The sequence below is a fragment of the Metopolophium dirhodum genome, chromosome 4, assembly GCF_019925205.1.
Source record: "Metopolophium dirhodum isolate CAU chromosome 4, ASM1992520v1, whole genome shotgun sequence".
Taxonomy (NCBI): Eukaryota; Metazoa; Arthropoda; class Insecta; order Hemiptera; family Aphididae; genus Metopolophium; species Metopolophium dirhodum.
Window position 1 is genome coordinate 15,840,918 of NC_083563.1, and position 14,394 is coordinate 15,855,311.

General features: G+C 31.2%; 1 protein-coding gene and 1 pseudogene across 1 annotated transcript in view; one reads left to right on the top strand and one right to left on the bottom strand.

Annotated features, from left to right (window-relative positions):
- LOC132943392 (protein amalgam-like) overlaps window positions 1-14,394 on the top strand; it is a 365,040-nt gene that overhangs the window by 122,765 nt on the left and 227,881 nt on the right. The window lies entirely within an intron of this gene.
- The window catches only part of LOC132942827 (cytochrome P450 6a8-like), a 63,604-nt pseudogene that overhangs the window by 3,106 nt on the left and 46,104 nt on the right, over window positions 1-14,394 (bottom strand).

Genomic DNA, 14,394 nt, shown 5'->3' on the forward strand with positions numbered 1-14,394 from the left:
TACGATGTAAGAATGCCAAATACATATTATATCAATTTTTTGTTAACGAATTAGGATAATAACATATATTAATAACAAAGGCTAATCGCTTAACTTTTATTTAATATTTATATTTTACAAATTAATGTAGTCACCGTGTACCTAAATGTAATAGCATAAATATTGTCGATAAGAACAATTATAATGTTAGTTGTTACACAAATTTAAAAATAAATAACAATATACTATAATGTGAGATATTAAAATGAATACAGAATGAATTCAACTAGGAACTCTACAGGAGGCATACTATGTTATTGGGATGTGATCCAATATTATAATACTATCATAGTAATATAATATGGCCGTTGAGTTGCCATAATATTGTGCAGTTCTAGAAAAAGAATTATTTTTGCCAAACCTAGGCAGGTAGACACTTTTATCGAACATTGAAGAACGTCTATTTATAGCAGTTGACAATATAAATAAAATTATGAAAATATAATGTTCTCCTACGCATGTACGTACAATGCAATATGGAAATGAAGGAAAACAGGTCACCACGAACAATGTCACAAATATATATATATTATACTATATAGTGTATACCTATAATATAATATATATATTATTTTGAATTGTTATGTTATGTACATGTTCACGTTCGTATATGATGTCAAAGTAAAAGCTCTCTAAAAAAAAGAAAAAAAACACACCTCACATCCCACACACTTCAACGAACTCTAGTTGCAAATGCACGTCGTATAGTGCTGCCCAGGTCAACGAAATGTACCTATATAATAATATATATTATATTCCTTCTTTGACAATATATTTTTGTCAAACTACCCACGTAATATATTATTTAATATACCTACCTAAAAATAGTAATAAATGCATATTGTTATTGTTATTGATTTGTAGTTTTTGCATCTATCCATCTTTCTATAATTATATCGTAATTAAAATTATTTCTACATAAATACGCTATTACGCCTTCTATAACTATATATAGTATACATTCATGGCCACCATGGACTACAACAATTGAAACGTAATAATTAGAGATTAGGCCTGCTTAGGACCATTTGTAATTGATAATTTTTAAAAAAATCGTTATTCTACGCATTACGCGTAGCTCAGCGTGATATAGAAATGTGTTTCATAGTACCAGGAGGCAGAAATTCATAGGAAAAAAAAATGATATTGCATATTTTTCTTATCCTAGTCTAGTCATCTATATAAATCATAAGTGAATATTTTGCAAACTATATTTTCAAATGCACACCAGCTTATTTTTTAAAAGTAACTGAACAATTTATCCGAAAAAACTTTTGATTATATTTGTATACCAATATTCTATAGTATTAGTCATTAGACTATTACACGATTCTCCTAGTTACCGTTTCAAGTTTATTTAGTTCATATCTATACCAGTGGTTCTCAAACGGTGTGTCGCGTATTTGATGTTTGTCACCCCCCCAAAAAAAAAAAATGTTTATTTATATTGTGTGTGTTCAAAGTATAAATGCATTATTGCGTTATGACGTGATGACAGAATAATTAGTGGTAAAAATCACAGATAAGAAAAACTATTGTGAAGATAGTCTTATTTTCAATTTACATTTAGTTTTATAATTGTTACTTTTTCAAAAATGCATTAATTATTTTAAGTGTATTACCATTTTTATGGATCTAAATTAGGGTGTTATCGTAAAAAAAGGTTGAGAATCACTGTTCTTACGATTATTATTTATTGTGTTGATAATATTTATGATTATAATGTAAAGTATTGATATTTTCTATGATCGTTATCACAACTTTAGTTTTTATTGTATCTTTTATTTACTAATAAATAATAATAAAACTAGGTATATAATAACACAGTATATATAATAAATAATAATTATACCTACCGACCAACCCCAAATCGTATGGTTTTGATATTAACAACAAATCATGCAATTTTAATGGAATTTAGTGTCTATCCCTAGAAATAGAAAAGTTTTTAAAAAACACCATTACATGTGCTCTCTGTGTACATTCCGCAGATAGTATTCGTACCTAAGTAAACGACTGTGGTGTTATAATAATAATAATAAACGTATCCCAACAAACATCATAACGAATAACAATACAAATATTATGTAGTAATTCGTATTCAAACGGAAATCGATCTGCGTGGGCGTTTCCGTTTCATTTAGGTAGAACGTCGCGTATAGACTTCTCGTGCACGCACGTCGATGTGGATAATTAGTCTTGTAAAAATAACAAAAAATTGTTTTTTTCTACTTTTTTTTAACGTAAAACGAGACAATATTATGCATCTGGCAATATTTCCCACAACGTCATACGACCCTGTACATGGTAACATCGGGTGGGGAATTAACCACAAAGGGTTTATTCAGGAATTTATTCGGGGGGTTATTTAATACCTAGTTGTGTCATTAGTGATAATACACGATGTATCGAGCGGAAAAATTAAAATATATATTAATATAATATAATCGTGGCGTGTATTGTTATTTAACGATTGACATAATATGAATAGTAAACTTGTGTTATTGTGACGTGACGAATATGATACGACGATGGTCACCAAAATAATTTAACCGTAAACAGCTTTAGAAAAACCGGAGAAGTCGCTTTGCTTCGAGGTTTCTAGTGTTTGAGGAGTAATGGATGTGTTAAACTCGAGAACGATGATTAATCATTGACTGCAAAAAACGATTATGGGTGGAAACGGTGTCTACCTCTATTTATAATATTGATTTTTATTAGTAATGTATTTTTCTATTACTAATTAGTAATTTTGTATGTTCGACATATTTTATCCAAAATTATCACAATATACTGTAAATATTATTATATAACAGTTATTGGAATATTATGTCATATATTATTGATATTAACTTAAATTATACCGACGTCGAGAATAGGAATAATTAGCATAAAATTAGTCTACCTTTTTCAAACATTTCTTGTCCGTAGTCACATTGCGTGTCACATAATACATAGTTTAACATGATGTGATACATAAATTGACTATACATACGGTAATTTATCGTTTGTAGAAAACGACTGATTAAGTAATAGTGGATTGTTTCTACAAACAGAATAACAAAAATCATTAGAGAATATATTTTCATTATAATATATGTTTGAATATATATTAGACGTTTTTTCAAACACTTCTACAAAAACCGTGACTGCAGTAATATTTTTAATTTCTGATTTTCTGAAGAAATAATTTTTCAGAAAATGTCGTGTACCTATTTAATATTTATATACATTTTAAAATTTTAAATGTTTTTAAATACCTAAAATGCAAAATAAAATTGAAAATGTCTAGAAAACATTAAAAAAAAATAAATGTTGTTAGAAACTACTACATTATGTGCGCCATTATTTTTAGTTTCACTCGATTATTTTGAAAAGTAGATAATTTTGCGTCCATAGATCCAATTTTCTACTAAAACCAACCTGTCAAAGTTAAAGATTGAAGCTTTTTTACTGTTCCAAAAGGCAAAATGTGACAGTTGTAAACACCAACAATACAATCTTAAAAAAAAAACACATCATTGTGAAACCAATTGGTACATTCGTCACTCTACTCATAATCTGAAACGAAAACCGATTAAAAATCAATGGCTCTCATTCCACTGCATATTTCTGTACATGATTTGTACTGGAAAATAGCCGATGAAGGTATACGTGTAGGTAAGCTATCCAAGTTTATGAACCATTGTTTTGGAGTAGGACAACACGTTGTTATAGTTGCTTTGCGTAGATATAACCGTAAATATACCCGTCGATGTATTATTGATTTTTGGTCAAGTGAATTGAACTCCTAAAATTTGGTTGAAATTCACATAAAGCGTATATAGTGACTCATGACAGGATGTCACGCAATCCACTAATTTTAAGCGGGAAAAATGAATTTATTGAAGGGAATGGAATAAACAATAATATCATGATTTTTAAAATGTTTTGCTTCCGAAAAGTTTAAATTTAACAAACAATTAAATACAACTGGGAAGTCACTCTAGCTGTACTATACTACGTGACCTGGTGTGGCACGGTGGTAGGTCACAATTTATAATGTGTTCTGGAGTCAATAGCTCCCGGATGGGTGACCGCACGAGTTTTTAGCGTCGAATCCTCATCACCCTCACATAATAATATAATGTAGGTACACATGTCAGGTTAGGTTAACCCCCACACACACACTGACCAATGATTCCGTAATTTAAAAAATAAAAATACTATTGTACTATAATAGAATAGAATAAGACGTGTATCTCATCGTTGAGGTGGCCCCTGTATAGCATGGATGTGTTGAATTTAAAGTCGATTATAAATATTATTAAATCATTGTTACTATGAAAAACGATTCGAGTGGAGTATATGTCTACAGGAAATATTTCGTAATTTTTACAAACTTTGCCAACATGATATGAAATTCAAACGCTTATAAATAAAATTCTGACCATGTATTTTTATACATCTTAATTCTTGGTAGAAAAACTTTTGAAGAACCTTGTATTAAATATTCAAGCTTTTTTACTCACAAAAATCAATTGTATCATACATAAGTAAAATAAAAACATAAAAAAACACGACTGTATAAATATTAAATATCTTTAAAAGTGCCAAAATATTTGAAAAAATAAAATCGATTTTTCCAACTAATTCAGCGTAAAGATTGCCACGTATTCTTAATTTTTTTTTTACGTTTGTCCTGATTTACTTTACCTTATAAATTACTTGGACATTTTTACTTTTGAAACTATAAAAAGTGTTATTAGATTTAAAAAAAATCCAAGATACACACATCGTTGTAAAACCAATACATCCATCACTCCGCTCAGAAATTAAAATATTATATTTATTTAAGTATTACAGCCATATTCCTATAAAGAAAAAAAACGACTGACGTTCCTGTGTTATAATAAATACCCGTTGACTCGATTATTATTTAACCCAATATAATACGCAAAAGGAGCTGTCTGGTTGATTATTGTATTCTCCCCGAGAACAGGACAGCTCCAGAGCTGACACGTCCTTGAACTGAACGTTGTCGTACTCCATAGGTGCACATTCAGTCCTAAACTTGCGAGTGCTAAAATGTTTTAGCCCAAAGTGACCCGATGGGGTCTTTACCACCCACAATTTCAAATAAAATAATAAATTACTACATTAAAAAAAACTCTATTACACTACTACAACTAACAATAGACGGTTGAATACGTCTATATTATCAAACTAAATAATAACAATTAATATAATTATTTTCTTCAAACCATCATAACGATAACAGTGGACATTATTCAAAAACAAAATCTTATTCGATATTCTAGGAATACCTACAAATACTAAAAATAAACTTGAGTTATAATAGCCGATATAATGACGTGCGTTATAATTAAGTAACATATTAATATTACAAACTCAATTACCCAATACTGTATATAATATATAGATAAAGACAGTATGTTAGTTAACTCATTCCTATAAACGCAAAATTAAACTTAAAACAATATTTTTAGCTCAAAAAAATCTGGTGCTGCCAATTTAAGACTTGGGGGGTGTGAAACACCCCCTTGTCACCCCCGTATGCGCGCCAATGTCATACTCTATATTGGAGTTTCGGTATTAATGGTATTAAACTTGCTTCGTATGATGACAATGCGCTGTCGTTCCCACATAATAATATTGGTTGTTTACTATCAAAGGTACTCTTTCTTTTACAAATAACAACTTATTATTTTTAAAACTTATAATATTTATCAACTTAACTACCTACTTATTTTATAATATTGTTCATCTTTTATACTCATATTAAAATAAGTTAGCACAAATAATAAAAATAAATAAATAAAACTTGTTGTCAATTCAGTGAAAAAAACAGATAGTTTCAGTATAAAATATTTAAATACACAAAAAAGTACGAATTAAAATTTATTTTTAAGATTTAATATTATATTAACTTGAAAGTATCCACGTGAATAACGATTTCCAAAGTTCAAGTAAACTTTCTATCTTAGAAGATTTTTAATTAAAAATTTGCAAAAACGGAGCATCGTGTTATTTAATAGACGCCTTCAGTCATTAAGTGTGCACATTTAGCAATATTTTTCTGTACAGTTAAAAAATTAATGCAGACAAAATATATTTCTTAAATGTATAGGACTATAATGGTTAAAATTCTTGTAAATTGTATACAATATTGATCATTATTATGAATTACTCCAACTGCAGTATTATACTGTATTCAGAATGCTATGATATTTAATTGAACTTGTATGACATGCACAAAATAGGTTAGTTGTAGTAGCCATACCAATCGATTGAATAAAACGATTGAGCTGAAACATAAAAGTAAAACTTTTTTGCTTAAAATATCTGTGTGTCAAATCGTTTAAAATAACTAATTGTTCTCGAGCCCACGAAAAAGTCGTTGTAAAAAATACAGATGGAGGAAGCATATAGATATTTATTTTGAAAAACAAATAATATTATTATGGACTTGTATGATATCAGCAATATATACTTACAAAATATTATAAAATAATATTGGTTCCAAGTATACCAATTATTGGTGAATATAGTGGACGATATACCTATATATAGTGTTAGTTTAGATAACACAGTTATATTATTTTATTTGATCACGCAGTACGGAAACATAATATTTTCTTACCTATTTCCGTTGTACTTTTCGTTTTGTTCCTAACGCTTCCGAAAAATCCTTGACCACCGGACAACAGAAGCAAACAATTTACACTGAAGCACACTCGTGACAACAGGCTATATACTTGAAGTATCTCGACCGTTATATTATAGTATACCTAATTTGCAGCGTCGCTTTTCCGCGGGCATAATCGATTCATTCGGCTTCAACTAACATATACCTATATATATTATTTTGTACATCATACGCAAGCCGTATACAAATAGCTTTTAGAAACAGGACGGAAAAAGCTGGCGTGTTTCGCCGATCGTGATTAGTAAATCCTAGCAGTAAGACCTAGCTTTTATGACATTATATATATATAATATATATGTGTGTGTGTGTGTGTGTGTGTGTGTGTGTGTGTGTGTGTGTGTGTGCATGTGCGTACAAAGCGATCGGGCTTTGACTTTGACATGATATTATAATATGTATACAAATCCGATGGGATCGTAGACGTCGTATCCTACTACAGCAGAATGATTATTAGGGATGAGTACGAGGACATGGTGGATGTGAGGTTGTGTGGCAAAAATAAAACGCACGCAGATTACACCGTACGAGCATTATAATAATTTATAGTGGAGGGAGCGTGTCTGAAACGAGAGAACTATAATATTCCCTCCCTTAATCCGTGGGCGTAACTTGAATTTAAAACCGAACAATCAAATGTATACTTGTTAAAAATTTAAAACCTTTTTTTTATTATTCAATTTTATGTTTAAAAATACAAAATAAGTATTAAAAGACTACCCACGTACATAATATATTTTATGCTAAACTCTATGGGCATTTGTCTGTTGACTTATTATATCTCGTCACCACTCAATTCGAAATACGTCTTTTAACCATCGTATACTAAAGATATCGCCTAATACATAATACAAATCCGGTTGCACGAGAGTCCGGTCATAATATATTTATTTTGGACAAGACGTGTTTAAAGTATATTTTTTAAATGTGTATGTTGATGTTTGTATTTAATAATATTATTTATTCGATTGGTATTTAAATAATTATACTTTCTGAAAGGTCGAGGGGACATGGCAACATCGACGAACCGACTTCACATCATTATTTATAATTGTCATAAACCTATATATCCGCCCACAATTATCTCGACGTGTCAAATAACAAATCATAAAACGTTGTATGGTATTATTTCGCGTACTTACCGATGTAGGACTGCGGTCCACTGCCATGTGGCATGTACGCGGACGACAGTTATCCGGGAAATCGGTGTGGCTGGAACTTTTCCGGCTCGGGAAAGTGTTCGGCGTCATGGTGCAGCTCGTGCACCGGCACAACGATCAGCGAATCCGGTTCGATGGTGCCACGGCCACCGGTGCCGGGCACAACGTACGGTTTGGTGGCCACCCGGCGCACAACGGCCGCCAGCGGGTACTTCCGCAACGTTTCTGCGGACAGGACGAAACAAATTTAAAATTTAATCAGTCTACAGTACTATTAGTTGTTTCAACGCCGTAGTGTTGGATTTATGTTAATGAACTCTAATCTGAAGCCTATACTTAAAAAAAAAAAAATTCAAATCAATAAATCAATTTCCATTATTATTAGGTATTATGTTATCGTACTGTCTACGCTGACCGTCAAAAATATATAAATATTTGTAAAAAAAAAAAGGTCTATGTAAATTATTGTCGCTTTTTTGATTTGGGTACGATTCTTTTGACTTTGGAAATCAAATAAGCTTCCAGAAACTTAGTTCAAACGAAACGATTAATACAATTAAAATAATATACAATATAATATTATTAGAAGGCACATGAAATTTAATTAAATTTATGAATGGTTAATTAATTCTCCTTTCAAAGTGCATCTGATATATGACTATTATAATGCACTGTTTTCCAACTTTCTTTATAGGCGAGCTACTATTAGATCTTTCTTCCGCCATTCAATCCATAACAAAAATTCTAGTTGTAGGTACTCTTACAATGTAATATTATACTCTATTTAGTTTAATTATTTTATTTTAAATCCAATATTATTTTAATAATATCATGCTTACTATTATAAAAATATCGCTACCCAATATAATCTGTCAAATGTATTTGCACTAATAGGTACATTCCGGTTTAAAATGAATAGTATTGGCGTTGGGAATTTTTTATGAAATAACTGTAAAATACATAATATATTTATTTAGTGGCTAACAATAAATGTTAATAGAAACTTTACAAACTTATGCTGGATTTAAACAATATACATCAGAGCTTAACGGAATCTGAAATATTCAACATTCCTATAAACATCAAATAGTGACCCGTGATCGGAAATGGGGGAATCACTCGATTAGTTGTAACTGCTTAAGTTACATTTAAGTTGTATATCTAGTTACAAGCAGCTTTGAGAATTTGAAGCTGGTTACAAGTTAAACTAACTTTGTTACATTTATAGTTACAAATTGTATAATAACTTATGTTTATATCTTTAAAAAAATAATGACTAAATTATTATTTTAATTTAATGTATTGTACATTAGTAAGAATATTATGAACTTATATGAAGTAGCATAGGAGTAGATACAGAATTTAGCTTATTATTGTACTTATCTTTTTTATGTTGAATTTTTCAATTGGATAATATATTTATAGGCTCCTTATCAGTTATCGTTGTTTGTAAATGTTTATCATGTTTAAATTGATATTTGAAGCTCACAGAAGTATTAATTACAATGACTTTATTAATACAGACAATATGTTCAGATTGTTTGAACACATGTGATTTGTTTAAATTGATATGTGTACATAGCAAAATAATAAAAACATGCACTAGAAAGACCATGCTAATATTCAATACAATTTTTTTTAAGGATTATCGAATTTGTATGCAATTACAGTTAACATTTTTGATTTAGGTATAAGGTACCTAGTATGACCTGCCTATAATTAATGGTGATCATGATTTCCAAATGTTATCATTGAAGAATTCATAGTATTATAATTTATATTGTGGATTTAATTCAAGTTAATGAAAATATTAATTGTTAGATTAAAATGGCGTGTAAGTTCCTGAATAGTTACTGAATAGACTTAAACCTCGTAACGGGAATGTCGGAATGTGTGAAATTCAAAGTCGCATTAATTTATAAAATATGTTGTGATATTTATGCGATCAAATATTTCCCAAGGGTAGACCATTTAAAATACGTAAAAAAATCATTTCCCATAATAAGCTGCATAATATTATAATAGGGACTTGCATTCTTAACATACCTTGTTGGTGACGGAACAGAATAAACGCAATAGCATAATATTATTTTTGTGGGTAAAATTGTTTATAGGACGATCGTATAGCATTTGAATTAATTAATTCACCACGTCACGACATTCATCCACTGCACAAAGGTTCTAGTGCAGATGCGAGTACTCAGTGCACCCTATTATTATACAATGATTTTTAATTTTATACCGAGAAGAATCGTTGTCAACCTCAAATGTTTTCCCATTGAATTATTCATTTTATTCTCCACTTGTAATGGCTATAGGAATTTATATGATATACTCAATAATAGTGCATATTAATATGATATTATCATAGACTGAGAATATATATCATCATATAACATATGGCCAAAAACCAATACATATATATTGTGTTGATTGTCTACGAGTGTTCGTCAAAAATCCATTGGCATAATATAATAATTATTGCTAAATATTGGGCCACGATCATTATTTTAGGTTAGATATCTTTATCAAGTGAAACTAGATATTGTATAAATTGTTGTATAAAAAACAATAATCTGATTTAATAATTTATATTTTAGATTCTGAGCGTAGCGACGAATGATGTACTTTACACTTGTAAAAATGTTTTGCATCTTATTGGATTACAGGAATAATAAGCAGTGAGCCGTAGCATAGCCATCCCTGCCACGTAGGTAGGCTATAACTTATAATGTCAGCAGATGCAGTAAAGGTACTTTTTTTATGGATCATACCTCTCATTAAAAATGTCGGTCGATGGGCAAAATCTTAATATATTATAATATCGTACACATGGTAATATAGAGACCATGATATATATTATGGATGCACAAGTCTACTACTTATTATTATAGGGTGTGACGAAAATAACTAAGCAATGTAATATCAACAAACTATATATTATGTATCTTATAACTTTTGCTCAAATCTATATTTAAAATTGTTTTTAATCATTTCTTAAAATTATGGGCGATGAGGACATTTTACTATTTCAGTGACAATAATTGTTATTAATACTTCAGACTTTGCAAATCCTAAAATAATAATATTATGTTTGAAAAAGTAGAAATACCACAATGTTCAGCATAATATTACGTGAAACACATTATATTGATTAAAGAGATAAATTTGTAGACAAAGAATTTTATTTTCTTGATAATTTTTGTACTGGAAAATTTTATATTATATTCGTATTATACTTTACAACAATGCCAAAGTAATATACTATTATTGAATACAGTATTTTGAAATTCTTTATCGAGTTTTAATATATCACAATCTGGTATATTCTCTCAGAATGCTTTGTGGTTAGCCGGAAGGATTTGAAATACTTTTTATTTTTAGAATAGTTTTCCTCTCTCGGCTCTTTCTTTTGGCGAGTCTATAGGGTCCAGAGTACGAAACGGGCGATGGAATTTATTTTGTTTCATGTAATTTTTTCTCAAAAAAATCGAACTCTATATTTACTTCATGATTCCATACTGAACAAACTTTGAGAATTGAGTATAATATAAATATATATATATTGTATTATTCAGCTAAAAAGTTATTTTGTTCGACGCTTTACACAAAGTATTAGTTTTATACGAACAACATAAAATGAACTTATTTCGGCGACTCATTTAGAAATTAATACTTTCAATATATTATTATTGTTATAATATTATAACGTACAATTTAATATTAACAAAATATTATTTCCATAGAAGTTTTGAAATAATTAAAACGGTATGTTAAAATATAACAACGGGTGCGTTATTTTAATTCATGCACGAAAAAAATAAATGTTGAGCTATTTTTGGCGTATATATTTTTTTTATATTTCATTTGAAACTAATGTGAAATTATCATGCCTGAAATGTACTTCTGAGAAATGTTAATGAGCGATCAATCACTGTGTTGAAATTCCAAACTATATGTGAAATATTTTGTAAATAGGTACGTAATGCTCAAACACATATTACATTCATAATATTATAAACAATTACTAATGTGGTATAAAAACCGTGTCAAACTGTCAACTTCGAATAGTTTTTCGAATCCGACGATTTACGCTTTCAAATTAAAAATACATACCTATAATAGTAATTAAAACGCGATGAGATGATCAAAGATAGAACGTCTCTAAATCCAAGTGCAGTACAATATTTTATAAAATATGGGGCTCTGAAATATAATATTATGATTAAAACATTGCCAACAAAAAAAAAAAATCCGTATCGAAACTCCAATATAATGGGTTTCTACAAATTAAAATGTTATTTGAGTTGTGTGACTTATAGCAGTATAGTGTGTCGTTTATTTTCTGATATCCTTTGTCATGTTATCCGTATATACTCAATACTCATACTCAAATAATATAGTATTATACATAGAACCGTAATATTTATCTAAGATATAGTTTTATGACGACTCGCCTAACGACCGTTTTGACATTATTTCATTAGCACATGAAGTCATATACTTTCATTCGTATAAGATATATTAATTTCTTCGTTGTGATCGCCATGCCAATAAGCAAAATGTCTTTGGGACATGATAATTAAAATATGGTTCTATGGTTGAGACGCCGTTTCACACGTTCATTATACACATACGTTTGTTTAAGCGTTTATATTTGCCTTGCGCTAGCGCATATTTTAACAACCAAGTTTAACTGCGAACATAGTACGAGACTTCTTATATACCGTCACTATAGGAACTAGTAAGAAGTCAAGAGTTATCTTCACTTACAGCCATACAAGGGCAAACACACTCACAATATATAGGTACTCGTTCTGTCGAATAAGTCACGCGGAATGGTTGGTTTCACAACATCAAAGTTTCCGTGTCCGATGAAGTCTGACAAATCAGAAAAGCGGAATATTCGAATGATGGATGAGAAAATGTTTGCCGAAGTCTGTGCAAAAAGGACTATAAAATATCATTTATACGTTTGTACGTTGTATAAACTGTTTTCAATTTCACAAATAGCGAATAATTAACGATTTCAGTTTCAGAGATCAACATTCAACATACATAAACGCCACATTGACCTTAAATAAATAAATAATAAGTTTGCTGTCTCGCAAAACCAATTTATATTAACTTTCCACGATATGCGCTTTTAACGAGTTTAGGTATTTCAAGCCTTTCTTTCTTGTCCCATTGTACTGTAGTTTTATTGATCGATACTGAAGTTTTAAAAACATAATCGGTAAATTTAACAATTGAGAAAAAAACAAGAATTATTTCTTGAGCTTAAAAACACGGATATAATTAATTTTTTTTTATGTTAAAATATTGGCTGAATAAGTAAGCCAAATGAACAGAAGACAACCAGCGAATAACCAGCCAGCATCAAGACGTACTCAGGTGCTACCGAGAACCCGGTATAATGACTACCAGCGACCGCAGGATCTTGACAGCCCACGCATAAAGTTACCGAGAATTCAACCGATTTACCAGAAATGCTCTCCCGTTGCGTCGACGCCCTGATACCCGACAGCTGCAGTCGCCATGGCGCGCCACCCGGAAAGTTAATAAGAGCTTCACAGAAATACAAAATTCGATCGATCGACGACCCGTGACGGCAGGTATACAGAGACCTGACAGTAATCGCCACGGGGAAAGAGTTTCACAGAATATGGCCTATTGACGACCAGTGCTGGCAGCTACTCAGTGAGCCGACAAGAGCTCTCCTGTTGCGTCGACGACCCATTCAAAGAGAATCGTCACCGGAAAATTCAGCAAAACCTTCACAGAATACGGCCAATCTTCGACCAGTGCCGGCAGTGGCGTATCTACGGGTTTGCCCCCCCACCCTTAATTTGCCGTAATTTCACTATGTTTTACACTGTGTTTAGCCAATTTTTGTACTTTTTGTACTTTTGCCTCCCATGCCCCCCCCCCCCCCCCAAAAAAAAAAATCCCTAGATTATCCACTGAGTACCGGGAGCTACTCGGTGAGCCAACAAGAGCTCTCCGTCGCGGCAAAGATCCAACAGCCCCCGCACCTGAAGGTAAACACCCCTCGGTCATCAAAGAGCCAATATAGTGTGATTCCGGTGATCCATCGACCGCACCCGACGGCTATCCGGCCATAAAGTCACCACACGAGAGACCATGATGAACTACGCGTCGACAATGCACCGATGAACATTTTATCGGTGGCCTCGAGGACAACGAATATATCAGCCAATCTCGTCAAGCAAACCGAAACGGTACTCGTCCAAGGCCAGCAATCTTCAATGTGGTTTCATAATTGAAAATAAAATAGATCTTTTTAGGGCTAACATACCTTTCCCACACCCTGCAAAAGAATTAACTCGAGCCCGTCTCTGCGTAGGGTAAGCAGCCACTTGCATGATAGGTTCTGGTACCTGAACCTCACGTGTCGCATCCAATTGTATCATTGTGCACAAACTCACATATTCTCTACCTTACTAATAAAATATAGCATCTCATCTA